We start from the raw sequence: 14533 nt of genomic DNA on the forward strand, positions 1-14533 counted from the left end.
CGTTATAATTACGTGATAACAAATTGTTGTCTGTTTTTGTGATTATAAGAAAATGTTGCATTAAGCAGATGCTTGTATTTACAGGGTTAATTTATAACTTTTGTACAGAAAAACATCCTTTTGGAGAAAAGTTTTCTGTTTGCATTCACAGACGTGGAGAAATTAATTAGGAACTTTGTCGATAGATCATGTAAAATATCGTATGACTAACATTATAAGATTATTTGTTGATGTGTAAGACGAAATGTTTTTCCGACCATAAACCTTTATTCCTATAAAAGATTATTCCTAGAAAGGTTTTTACTTCCTAGGTGTGTAAACGATGACTATACATAATATAATCATCATCAAGTTCAATAAATGAGTCAAATTGTCCATAGTTCCGAAAATTCATTGTTCTTATTTTTTTTATCCAGAACTATAAGATGGAGAAGAGCCAAAATATATTTTTGACTAATACCTACTGATACTCGAGAAAATTTATTTTTTTTATCAAGTTACTAGTTAATCCAAGCACCCAATAACATGTGAGGAAATTTCATTTAAATGCGTTATCTGAAAGTGAGTAAAATCGATTTTTATGTTGGGGCGCTATGAAGGGGGGACCGGGCGTAATTCTATATAGCGCTTGCAATTCGTATTTATCATATACATTTGGTTCATTGACGTTGTCCAACCAACGAAGTCTTGATAAACATTTATGTTTTGTTCATGTAAAAACTAATTATTTTCTAATTGAGCTAATCATAAGTTTTTATAATGTTTCTTGTTGAACGAGATAAATGTAGGTGCTATACAAGAGAAAATTATTTGGTTACTCATCAAAATGATTAGGTACATAAAAAATTATTAAAACACTATATAAATGGAATTTATACAATACGGTGTGTTGTTGCATTCATTTATTTGTTTATTAAATTGATAAAGGGCTTGCCATCATTTCTGATGATTCCCCTAATACATTATACATGTAAAGTGTTTGCTCTGAAAGTAAAGTATATTTGCAAATTCTATTAATATTATAACGAAAAGTGAATTTAGTTATAATTTGTCGTTGAAACTTCAACATATATTCTTCTTCTTCATAGTCATTCTAATTATACCAAACACGATAAATGATGAAATTCAAATGTAATGCATATATTAAAAAATAGAACATTAGTTTAAAATTCAATGTTTGTATCTAATTACATATTTGTAAGTACATACATATAAATATTAAGTTATTAAAAATATCCAATAAGCAATTAGTGTATAAAACATTCAGAAAAAAGAATAAGCAAAAATTATAAAAGAACGTCCTTGATTCATTAGCCTAATTCATTTGTAAGGTAAATATTTCCTTCATCTTTTATGGCGGAAAATATTCGGAGATAAGTATACCTATATGCATTTACACGAAACGCCTTGTTGACACAATCTTTCTCAAATGTCACGAGCAAGAAATGTTGGGAAATTTATGGTGATTTGGGCATTTGTTGTACAATATATGTAAGTATATAGTTGCCAGCAATAAAGTTTGTGAATTATTATAATAATTTGATTCTTTCAAAATATTGATGTATAAATGTTTTCTTCAGATTTGAAAAATCTTAATGCAATAAACAAACGTTTTAGGATTTTTTCTTGGTTTTCTTTTCTTAGATCTTTCTTCTAAGTACTTAAAAAAAATCACAGCTACAATGATAGAGAACTATAAAAACTGGGACATTAGAAGATTTATAAAAAAAAGTGGCTATACATTTTTTTTTTAAATTCATTATATTTAACCCTTTACAGGGTTGATGAGCCTTTTTATACAATTTGGTTGGAAAGGAATATTAATAATCATTAAATATATAGGTACCTACCATTGTACATTATTTTGATAGTGAAAAATATTCATTTCCACATTAATGGCACTAACAAAGGTGTGATAATGGAAATTGGTGCCAAATAAATTAACATTAATTTATCTTTTTGTGTAGTTAAATTAGTCATGAAGGACAATTTCCAAAAAAGGGAGCAGCACCCTCCGAACACCTACCTATGTTTAATACACGTTTTCACATTCGCATTATTGTACATTCATAACTTTTAATATTTCACCACTCTCGCCACTAATATTGTATAGGTATATATGAAATGTTTTCTAGATTTATGAAAAACCTACGTGTTTTTAGCTTCCACTTCTGATTATTCACTATATAATACAGATATATATCTCCCTTGTCCACTCCTACCATATTACAAAATTCACCCACGCACAAGCTATACCTGCTGTGTAATGTACATATGTATATGTACGCGATTCTCAACATTCTCCAAGACATATAGTAGGGTTAAGATAAAAACATGAGGTATAAACAAAATAAATCTTTGATAGCAGCAAAGAGTCACCCTATAATATCATCTCATCACAGCCATTTCCCTTTTTACAGTAAAATTTACTATATACAAAAGCCTAATGTTGTCACAGTCTATCCGTCCCTATTGCCTGTACGGGTACCATGAGGAAGTTAAGCAGCAGAACATAACAATATTTGTGCCATTAGAGACGAAAATTAATGATAATACTATGATTTAATAAAGTAACCACACACTACTATCATTCCATCTTCATGATATACACACTACACACTTATACTAAATGTATGATTTCCCCTCACTTTCTTTGTAACAATTACAAAAGTAGATAATAACAAGATCAAAATACTTTGAATATTAAGACGGAAATATGTCAAAAAATTTGTGAATCTAATAACCAAATATAGGTTATAGGAATGTCGGAAATAAACGATTAGATGTAGGTTTCATTCACTTTATTTTGGAAAAATTCTTTGCCCTATACCTTCACCTCTCATGGCATCCTAAAGTCAAAACGGACATCCTGAATCCCTCATCTACACACAATACCCCAGGTAATAGAAAGAATAACACTCTATTCACAATTCATGAACATTTTACCTCAAACTCATTACCAATCTTCTTACAACCATATCGTTTCTAAGGAGCCCGAGAAATTCCTGTAAGCAGTACTGCATCTGTACGTACATTATACCATCTTATTTCCATCCGGTTGGTATGTAAATGACTGAGAGCGGAAAATATATGCATACATACATACATGCATTCTTAATATATACATATATAATTATTTCTAGCTATGTATATGTATAGGGGTAACTGGGGTAAAATGGTGAATTTGAAAAAAAATAAAAATTAATATCTCAAGAAGCAGTGGGAGCTAATCTGTCTAATTTCGTCAGTAGTTGCACTTCCTACCCCTGGCCTAAGCCTAGAAAGTTTCATAACAATTGATCCAATATTTTGGCTTTTATTTGAAAAACAAATTTTTCGAACCTCAAAGTTACTCTGACCACTCAACTACAAATTCAGTTTTGGTGAAATTCTCTGCAATATTTTTGATCCAAATGCATTTTTAGACAGAGTAACTATTGATAAACACGAATCTAATCTGAATTTTCCGAGTTTTCCCGAAAAACACTGATAGTAAAAAGTACCGCTTGGGGCAAAATGGTGAATTTGGTGTTTTTTTTAAAATAACTTTTAAAATTTTTGATAAAATAATTTCCCTTAATTAGTATAACTATTATATACAATTTGGGATGTTTAATCACTTACTATTACCAATTTTTATAAACTAAAAAAATAAAAAAGGCAATTTCTTAAATTTAACGTTTTTTTAATTTTTTGTATTTCTTTTATTAAAAAAAAGTTTTAATTGGTACACAAATCTCTCATTCTCAATAGATATTATAATGCCTTGCTAAAATAATTTCATTAATTTAAGATTAGCGAACAAAAAACGCAATTAACCGTTTTACCCCAAGATTTTTGGAACAGGCAAATTTGGAAGGGTTTGGAAAATGGCCTGAAAAAGCATTTTCCCATTGCGATAGAGAAAAATCGTCTAAGACAAAGTTGTAGCCCGAAAAATTTCCTATAAGACAGTTCTCATGGGAAATCTCAAATATTTCCATGGAACTCAGGAAAAATTATGTCCCAAAAATTCACCGAATTACCCCAGTTTCCCCTACATATACAGGGGTATGCCCAACCCCGAGAAATCAGTACTTTTCTTGAACCAGCCGTTGATTCCGATCAGATGAAGGGATTAATTTATGTATACACGAGGTAAATTGTCGCTTCGCTCCAATTTACCTCGCCCCGCTTCGCGGGGAATTTTTGCGCTTCGCGCAAATTTTAGAGGGAGAAAGGAATTGTGATGAATTGAAATATATTTAATGGAAGATTTATTCGTTGGTAAAAACCGCCTGGTATCAGGAGTCTCTGTACCAAATTTCATCACGATCGGACCAACGGTGTAGAAATGCATAGATGAACAGGAACGAAATTTTAGAGAGACCTTTCTTTATTATATAGATGGGCCACGCAAAAACCTCTAACAAATATTTCAAAGGGAAAAAGTGAATTTCACACAACATTTATGGCGCCGAATTCAAAAAGTAGTCAAAAAAGCATGAATTTTATATGAGGGCTATGTGAAGGGGGGCTCTGGGGGGGAAATGAATGCCGTTGGTAAAAACCGCCTGGTATCAGGAGTCTCTGTACCAAATTTCATCACGATCGGACCAACGGTGTAGAAATGCATAGATGAACAGACACCATATTTTAGAGAGACCTTTCTTTATTATATAGATAGAAGATGGGCCACGCAAAAACCTCCAACAGATATTTTAAAGGGATAAAGTGAATTTCTCACAACATTTATGGCGCCGAATTCAAAAAGTAGTCAAAAAAGCATGAATTTTATATGAGGGCTATGTGAAGGGGGGCTCTGGGGGGGAAATGAATGCCGTTGGTAAAAACCGCCTGGTATCAGGAGTCTCTGTACCAAATTTCATCACGATCGGACCAACGGTGTAGAAATGCATAGATGAACAGACACCATATTTTAGAGAGACCTTTCTTTATTATATAGATAATTAGTTGGTGTTCCACTTCGTGGCCAACACCAAGTATTGTAATCGTCGGAAAAACCGACCACATCAGATCGGGCTCAAACTTGGTAAGAGCACGTTTCAGACATCCCACATTCCAAAAATGGTGGTGGAAAATAACAAACGGTAACAAATAGAGACTTCCGGTTTGAAGTTTTCTATAGAAATGTGGGTGTAAAATTTCATTTTTTCGTATTTTCAAAATCCAAGATGGCCGCCGTCCGCCATTTTGAAATAGTGTCAACCACTTCCCTTAGAGCTAGAGTCCTGAAATTTTAGTATGTTGTAGAGCTCAGTGAGACGTTTTCATCGATAATTCATACTTGAAAATCGGTCAAGCGGTTTATCAAATATGGCGGCCTAAAGCAAAAAGTGTTTTTTCGATATATCTCGAGAACGGCTTGACCGATTTTGACCATCTTGGTATTAAATGAAAGGTATTGCGAAGCCATACAACTGTCTAGAACATTTCAAGTTTCAAAAACATCCGCAAGAGGCGCTAAATTCAAAAACAAAAATTGCCTTAATTTAAGGGGCAATATCTCCGAATCCCCATTAGGCAAATCTTTTAAATTTTGATATGTTGTAGCCTGACTCAATATCTTTCACCAGTCCGAAAATGAAGAAAATCTATGTCGCCATTTAGAAGATATAGCCATTTGAAACCATATCTCTTGAACGGCTTGTCCGATTTCGCTCAACTTGGTATCAAATTAAAGGTTGCAATTCTCTACAACTTTCTAGAACATTAGAAACCTCTAGAACCATTTCTTGAGGACGAAAAATGCGAAAAACTGTTTTGGTAAAACAAAAATCCGCCATTTTGTGTTCTTGAGGTGACCTTGAAAAGTATCAAAACTTATCCCATATTCTAGATTATTTTAAGACCTTTCCATAACTAGTCAAGAAGTTTCTGTAGGTGTTATAGAACCAGAGATGTGACTATTTTTATGCATCAAATTACTGGATTTCACGAAAAAAAAAATCAATTTGCCTACTAATTCTGCTCACAAATCGCATTACAACGCATAAACAAACTTCTACACGTTGTGGGACACCAACTCTTATAACTGGACGCGTTATGATTGACTTTCACTTGCAATCGACACTACATTTAATTAGCTTTCGATTAATTTCTATTTCATCGCCAGAATTGAACTATTAATATTAACCCTCCGTATGAGGGGCAGGTGACCGACCCCAGAGCTATATTTAAATTAATTGTGCCTTAGTAAAGGTATAGATCCAAGCTTTTGGAAATAGGTTCCTTGATTATCTGAGAAGATTGTGTAAAAATTTGAGGTCAATCCGACCACCAGAAAAAAAAATTATTAACAAATATGTAAGAAGAGGGATCACTCAATCTACCTTGGGTTAAAATAATCAGGAATAGGAACATTACAGATCCAGAGTTGTACTCTAGATTCAATTTGAAAGTTCAAATAATTGGGCCTCGGTGGTGTAGTGAGTTAAAACACAACACCACGCCATTCCCGGCCGAGGTTGCGGGTTCGATTCCCGCTGCGGCTTGCCGTCTGGCCCGTGTTTCCTTCTTTCCTTCTTTCCTGTCTCCTCTACAAAATTTATCCTTCCCAATTTTGAGGCAACTGTGTCTTTCTGAAAGTTCTGGAGTCTGATTGAGCCATAATTGGCGAAAAATTCTGTGGCCTACGGCCATCTTCTGCACCACTTCGGTGCCATCTGTCTGGGAATGAGAAGCTGCTTCCCGATGTGTCTGTGCTGGCTAATGCCAATCTGTGTCTACGCTAACTGCCCCCAAAGGGAGGATCTGATCGATTGAATGAGTGGAGTGATCAACGCGGATGCCATCACTGATAATGACGACATCTGCAATCTCCAGCACCAAACAAGTCAACGAACTTCGGTGCTGTGTATCTTCCAGTATATCAATTATTGTATCGAATAGAATTTGATTGTAATTAGGTATAGTGGAATGAATAAAACAATTTGAATTTTTGAATAAAACTGAAAATAGAAGTTCATTGGCAATATGAATGGAATATATTATGAGAATTTCTTTATCAATTAAAAGCTGTTACTGATAAATAGAACATGCCCTCAAACCTCACGAAGAGGGAATTCGTTGCCCTAACGAAGCTTCGCATAGGACATACCAGGTATACCATGGATATAGAATAGAACGAAATTCAACAAATGAGTCAAAACTTTACGAAACATGTCATGTAGAAAATTCCGTAGAACACGTATTGAAATATTGTGTACAATTTGAAAAACAGAGAAAAGAATTATATCTAGATAGAACGATAAAAATTATATTGAGTTATAATGACAGAAAAATTGAAAAACTAATGAAATTCCTCCACAATACAAAACTAATAGATTCAACCCGAGCCCCCAATCACGTGTGAGCAAACTCCATTTTAAGCTCTAAAAGGGGTCGTATATTAGTAGGGGGGATGAATAATACGGTACCCCCCAAAAATTTTTAAAATAGAAAAAAATCCCGTTATCTGACCCTTCATCAGGTAGAAAATGGGAAAAATCAATCTTTCTGTGGGGGCGCTATAAAGGGGGGAGGGGGCGGAATCCCATATAGCGCTTGCAACTCGTATTGACCCCCTCTACCTCCATACCAAATTTCATCAAGATCGGCCCAGCCGTTTCGGAGGAGTTCATGTGCCACAGACAGACAAACATACAAACTTTTCAGCTTTATATATTAAGATAAGATGAAAAAAATGGAATAGTTTAATCATTTTTTTTTGTTTTATCATTGCATTATTATCTGCTTATACTTTCAGTCACAGAAATTTCATATTTTTACATAACTACATAAAAAATTGGCAATTTATGCGATATTTTTCATATTTGATGTGTTACACATGCGGAGGAACCAGAAAATGACAAAAATCACAAAAATTTCAATATTTTGGTGGGAATATGAATACAAATTGAGAAAATCTGTTGATTGAGAGAATATAGGCTTTATCCAATAGTACTAGAGTTCCAACATATTGGATTAGTTGAAGATGGAGAGTACGACAGAATAGAGAAAGAGCATTTTACATCGATATGATAAGGAAATGGAACGGATGTTCATGATTTGTAAGAAATCATAATACAAAAAGACGTTCTGGATATTGCAATAACATTTCATTGTAGAGAATGATTCAACCCTCATACAAATTGTTATTCATGACAAAAATGTGGACAAAAACCAATTGAGTAAAGAAGCGAAAATCATATAAACGTAGTTTTCAAGCTTTTTTTTGTTAAGTGGCAAATATGAAAAAGATTAAGAAAATAATATTATGTACATATGGTGGAATGAGATTTAAAAAAAAGTATTAAACTACATATAATATACATATGTACATTATATCACACAATTCCTTAAAATAGAAAAATATTTTTTTTTTGTATTCAAAAGATGCGGAAATTTCTCAAGAAGGTTAAGCATTTATGTACATTATATAAATATCTATATTTTCCATTAAAGGATCATCCTCGGTACTTTCCTCTTTCCTAAGATTATTCACAGTTTGGTATCCGTTTCGTATACATATGTATGAGTGTATATGTAAACACATAGTAATATTTAAGTAAGTACATACATTTATGATAGGGATTGCAATGAATAAGAAATATACTCTGTGAAAGCGAAAATCGTTATTGTGAATGAGTCGTATATGAAAATGTAGATTATGAGTAGTATTCAGTTGAATTGGATGCCAAAGGAAGGAATATATTCACAAATTGGATCTACTTTTACTGTAAGAAATACATACATATTATGTATTTTTTTAAAGACATTTATTACAAACAATCTGTATACAAAATACAATACAATAAGTTTTCTGTGTGGCAAATACTATTGACATGAAGAAATGAGTCCAGCGGCCTCATCCCACAAAAACCAAATACAATTGTTTATGACTACATATTAACATATGTATGTAAATAGTTATGTATGTGTCATATAGTCAAAATGAAAACAATTTCATTATGATAGAATAAGACAAGACAGAAAGTCAATCATAATGCGTCCAGTTATAAGAGTTGGTGTCCCACAACGTGTAGAAGTTCGTTTATGCGTTGTAATGCGATTTGTGAGCAGTATTAGTACGCAAAATTGATTTTTTTGTGAAATTCAGTATTTTGATAGATAAAAATGGTCATATCTCTGGTTCTATAAGACCTACAGAAATTTCTTGACTAGTTTTGGAAAGGTATTGAAATAAGCTGTAATTTGATATATATCTCAATCTCAAAAAATTTATATCTCAATGATTTTCAAGGTCACCTGTAGAACACAAAATTGCGGATTTTTGTTTTACCAAAACAGTTTTTTGCATTTTTTATCCTGAAGGAATAGTTCAAGAGGTTTCTGATGTTTTAGAAAGTTGTAGGGAATTGCAAAACCTTTAATTTGATACCAATATGAGCAAAATCGGACAAGCAGTTCAGGAGATATGACTCTTAGAACTTTTCAAATTCTAAAATTTTTCAAACTACGATATCTTTTAAACGACGACATATATTTTCTTCATTTTCGGACTGGTGAAAGATATTGAGTCAGGCTACAACATATCAAAATTTAAAGGAAATCTATAACAGATGTTCGGAGATATTGCCCCTTAAAGTTAGGCAATTTTTGTTTTTGATTTTAGCGCCTCTTGCGGATGTTTTTGAAACTTGGAATGTTTTGGACAGTTGTAGGGCTTCTTGAAAGCTTTCATTTGATACTAAGATGGTTAAAATCGGTCAAGCCGTTCTCGAGTTATATCGAAGAAACAGTTTTTCCTTTAGGCGGCCATATTTGCTAAACGGCTTGACCGATTTTCAAGTATGAATTGTTGATGAAAAAGTCTCACTGAGCTCTACAACATACTAAAATTTCAGACCTCTAGCTGTAAGAGAAGTGGTTGAGGGTAGTTCAAAATGGCGGACGGCGGCCATCTTGGATTTTGAAAATGCGAAAAAATAAAATTTTACACCCACATTTCTATAGAAAACTTCAAACCGAAAGTCTCTATCTCTTGCCGTTCGAAAGTTATAAGGCAAAGTTTAGGCGACCGGCCGGATCAAAAATTTTCCACCACCATTTTCGTAATGTGGGATGTCTAAAACGTGCTCATACCAAGTTTGAGCCCGATCTGAGGTGGTCGGTTTTTCCGACGATTACAATACTTGGTGTTGGCCACGAAGTGGAACACCAACTAATATATAGGTATACTTATATTTGACATAATAATAATTTAACAATATAGTGAGCTATTATTGTTATTTATAGTTTTCTTGTGATGTACATAAGTATTGCTAAATGCTACTCTTAAATATAAGAGTATTTTCGTTGTTTTTTGGAGAGAGAGAGCTGTCAGAGAGAGAGAGCTGTCATCTACTTTTGACTGATTATTTTCTCTGTGACTTATTTTATCGAATTATCGATAGTTTCAGGGTTGCTACCCTTATTATAGTTTAACAGTAGTGACCATTAAACAGCGTGTGTCATTCTTGCTGTGTGGATTTTATGCTCAAGTGCTCTGGAGCATAGAATTTTATGAAATTGTGGTGCCTCGTGCTTTGAGAATCGACGGTCTTATCTCGAGTGACGTCACCACTGCTGTCGCTATATTCATCTCGCTTTTACTCGCGGGGATTCATCATACGCTCGCTCGTCGATTGCTTAACTGAGGAGTACAGTGCCGTGCGATAGAGTTCAACGCGGCCTCAAAATGATCCCCACGCGAGCATCGCCCGGGGCATGTGAGATGTGCAAGAAGCGAATTTCTATGAAATTCTTTCCGGGGATAAAGTGTGGAGGAGGATGTGACCGCTGGTTTCACGGTGCCTGCATCGATCCTCCGCTTTCAAATGAGAGGATTAAGGATCATGAAAGTGGCACTTTCGATTGGGTGTGTGCTGATTGCGTCACCCGCGACGGTGGAGTTTGCGACGCGACGCGCGTGATGAATGCTACAGGCACTGCTGGAGCTACAGCACCTGTGGATTTTCAGAAGGAAATTGAGATCCTTAGAACCAGGTGTGGGTGCCTGGAGACGGAAAACGAGGCCCTGCACAGTCTGATTAGAGCCCTCACTGCAAGGGTTTCTGCTCTGGAGTCCAAGAATTCTGTGCCATTTCATTCCTCGCCTCGCAACTCAATGCCCGGAAGATCTCTCTTTTGGCCTGTTGGAGGCCGCGATCTTTTTGATGCCTCTGCGGAGAAGTCTTTACCTGGAAATGCTCGTTGTGCCCTTCCAAAGCCGGATGCTGGCGTGCCTCAGGGGCCCCAGGAAAATTCCAATCTGGATGTTGGTGGAAAAAATCACCCTGCGCGTGCCGTGAGGGACTACGTACGTCCGGAGCGTGAGGCGGTACGTCCTGTGCGTCGTCCGGTTGTGGTGGGGCGCGCTAAACCTGAGAATGCTCTGCCAACTGTGCCCTCATATCGATGGCTCTTCGTGACTCGATTGGCGAGAAGTGTTACCGCTGATCAATTAAGCAATCGTCTCGAAGGTACCCTTTCCTCGGGACGCCGCCCCCGATGTGTGAATCTCATCCCAGCGGAGGATTCCACGCGTCGTATTGGTTCCTTTCGCGTGGAGCTCTTGCCTGAAGAGTTCGACGAGGCACTTCAACCTGATTTCTGGGATTCCGGGATCCTGGTGAAGGAGTTTCTTTTTCGTCCAAGACGAAAGACAACACCTGCAGTCCCCGGAACTACTGCCCAGCCTAGGGAGAATGATGGTGCCGCTGGAGTCGCGCCCGCTGTTGGGTCCGGAGTCTCGGGTGAGCATGGAGAAGATGCTATCTCCAAAGATGACGACGGGCAGGATGCCCGGTGAGTACTCCATGATCCCATCGGTTCCCTCCCATGATGACGACCTGCCTGATCCTGGACTTCTTCATCACTCGCTATTCTGCGGGTCTTCCCTCAATAGTGGCATTAATTCTAGTTTTAACTTTCATGATTTTCTTAAAGTAGATTTTGGGGATGCAGACTTATTCTCATCCACATCAGCCCAGATTGAAAATTTACAAGATTCTATTTCTAATCAAACCTTAATTTCTTTCAAAAAACTTACTACTGATTCACGTTTTTCTTTTATAATTGCACATATGAACGCCCGAAGCGTTCGGCGGCACATTGATGAAATTCGCCTTCTCCTTTTTGACTCAGCTCTTTCTATCCTATGTGTCTCTGAAACTTGGCTGGACTCTTCCGACTCGGCGGAGGCCGTGGGTGTTCGGGGATTCCAATTATTTAGGTGCGACCGTGAGGGTCGCAGAGGTGGTGGCGTGGGGATCTATGTTCGTGATTCCCTAAAATGTTCATTGCTTTGCTCCGGCAAATTTGATGCTTTAGAGTACATTGGCATTTCTTTTACGGCCAATGGTGTCAGCAGTACTGTCTTTTGCTCATATCTACCTCCTCCTGTAAGAAATCTAGAAAGCATTGAACGACTGCTTGACTGTGCCCTTTCCTATGATAATCTTATAATCATGGGTGACTTCAACATAAATCTTGTAAGTAACTCTAGCATCAGCGCTCGTTTTCTTGGACTTCTGTCCTCCCTTTCATTGCTCCACGTGAAATTTAATCCAACTCGCGTGGATTCTCTTTTGGATCTTATGATCATTCCTTGCAGTGATGAGCAAAAACTCCTGCATTTTGGTCAGATTCCTCTACCTAGCATTTCTGACCATGATCTAATCTTCGCTTCGTATAACTTTCGGCTCCCGCGGCCTAAAGCTAAATACCGAATCATTGCAGACATTAAAAATTGTGACAAGAATGAAGCACTGTCTTTTGCTCTCTCAATGGACTGGAGTCCTCTTTATCTAGAACATTGTGCTTCCAAAAAAACCTCCATTCTAACTGAAATATTAAATTCAATCTTTGAGAGTGTGGTCCCCAAAAAACGGGTTCTTATTCCACCTCTCTCTACTCCATGGATTAATTCATCCATTGTCTCGATGGCTAAACGCCGCGACGCTGCTTGGAAAAAGTGGAAGCGATCTGGTCTTCCGTCACATCGTCAACATTATTGTCGATTGAGAAATCGAGTGTGTGCTTTAAAGAACAAAGCCAAGAAAAAACATTTCCATAAAAATCTTGATGTTGAGCTTCCACCAAAGAAACTTTGGGGCAACATAAAGAAACTGGGCCTGCGCCCTTCTATTAGTGCCTCTACTACTCCCACTATCTCCGCAAGTGTTCTTAACACCTTCTTCTGTTCCAATTTACAAGGAGGTGTGGTTGAATGCCCCAATCTTCCATCCATTCCCTGGGAGGGTTTTAGCTTCCGCTGTGTTTCTCAAGTAAATGCAGCATACGCTATTTCCCGTGTCAGGTCTGATGCAGTGGGGAGTGATGGCGTCTCCCTTACTTTCATTAAAATTCTTCTTCCGGTAATATTACCAGTGCTCACTGATGTATTTAACCATATTATTACTACGTCGACTTTCCCTGAAATTTGGAAGTCTGCCTTGGTTGTACCTATACCAAAAATTTCTAATCCTGTTGCACCATCTGATTTTCGGCCTATCAGCCTTCTCCCTGTTCTTTCTAAAGCTTTCGAATTTCTGCTCCATGAGCAGATGACCCTTTATCTAAACAGCAACAGGCTGCTCTGTGACTTTCAGTCTGGTTTTCGTGCTGGTCATGGAACCACTTCTGCACTACTTAAGGTAAATCATGACATTGCGTCAGCTATCGATCGCAGCCACTTTGTGGTTCTAGTCCTGTTGGACTTCACGAAAGCTTTTGATAGTCTGCCGCATGATCTTATTTGCTTTAAACTATTTAAACTCTTCAAATTTTCCTCAAATGCCATCTCACTAATCCGCTCCTACTTCAGCGGGCGCTCTCAAATCGTAAGATTTGGAGATGAATTATCTCCTCCTGGTTCACTGACTAAAGGCATAGGTCAGGGTTCCATTCTCGGTCCCTTATTATTTTCATTATTCATTAATGATCTTCCTTCTGTCCTGCGCAACTGTTCCTACCATCTTTATGCAGACGATCTGCAAATCTATACTGAGGGTTCTACACTCGACTCCCACTCTGCCTTCCAAATAATGAATGAAAACCTCCAAAGAGTTGAGCACTGGTCTTCTTCAAATGGGTTGATTCTCAATCCTAAGAAGTCGCAGGCAATAATTTTCTCTAAGAAATCTGCAAATTTCACTTCATTACCTCTACTCCTTCACGGAGAAATTATTCCTGTTGCTGATCAGGTTAAAAACCTGGGAATCGTCTTTAATTCGACTTTGACCTGGTCTGATCATGCAACTGCCCTTTGCCGAAAGGTCAACTATTCCTTATATACCCTAAGACGCTACCGGAACATCACTCCTACTGACACTCGCCTGCTTCTTGCACGAGCGCTACTTCTGCCATTCTTTCACTATGGAGCAGAGCTCTTCTTTAACGCGGATCGTGACACAATCCGTCGTTTAACAGTAGCTTTTAATAATTGTGTCAGGTACATTCACGGACTTGGACCTCGCGATCACATTTCGCCTTTCAGGGACGCGTTTTCAGGCTGCGATCTTGAATCGTACCTCCAGATGCGTGCCCT

At 37.0% G+C, this 14533-nt stretch overlaps 1 protein-coding gene across 4 annotated transcripts in view; it reads right to left on the reverse strand.

The window, feature by feature from the left end:
- LOC129789281 (eye-specific diacylglycerol kinase) overlaps nucleotides 1-14533 on the reverse strand; it is a 98324-nt gene that overhangs the window by 48439 nt on the left and 35352 nt on the right. The gene's annotated exons all lie outside the window — the stretch shown is intronic.

Source organism: Lutzomyia longipalpis, chromosome 2, assembly GCF_024334085.1.
Source record: "Lutzomyia longipalpis isolate SR_M1_2022 chromosome 2, ASM2433408v1".
Classification (NCBI taxonomy): domain Eukaryota; kingdom Metazoa; phylum Arthropoda; class Insecta; order Diptera; family Psychodidae; genus Lutzomyia; species Lutzomyia longipalpis.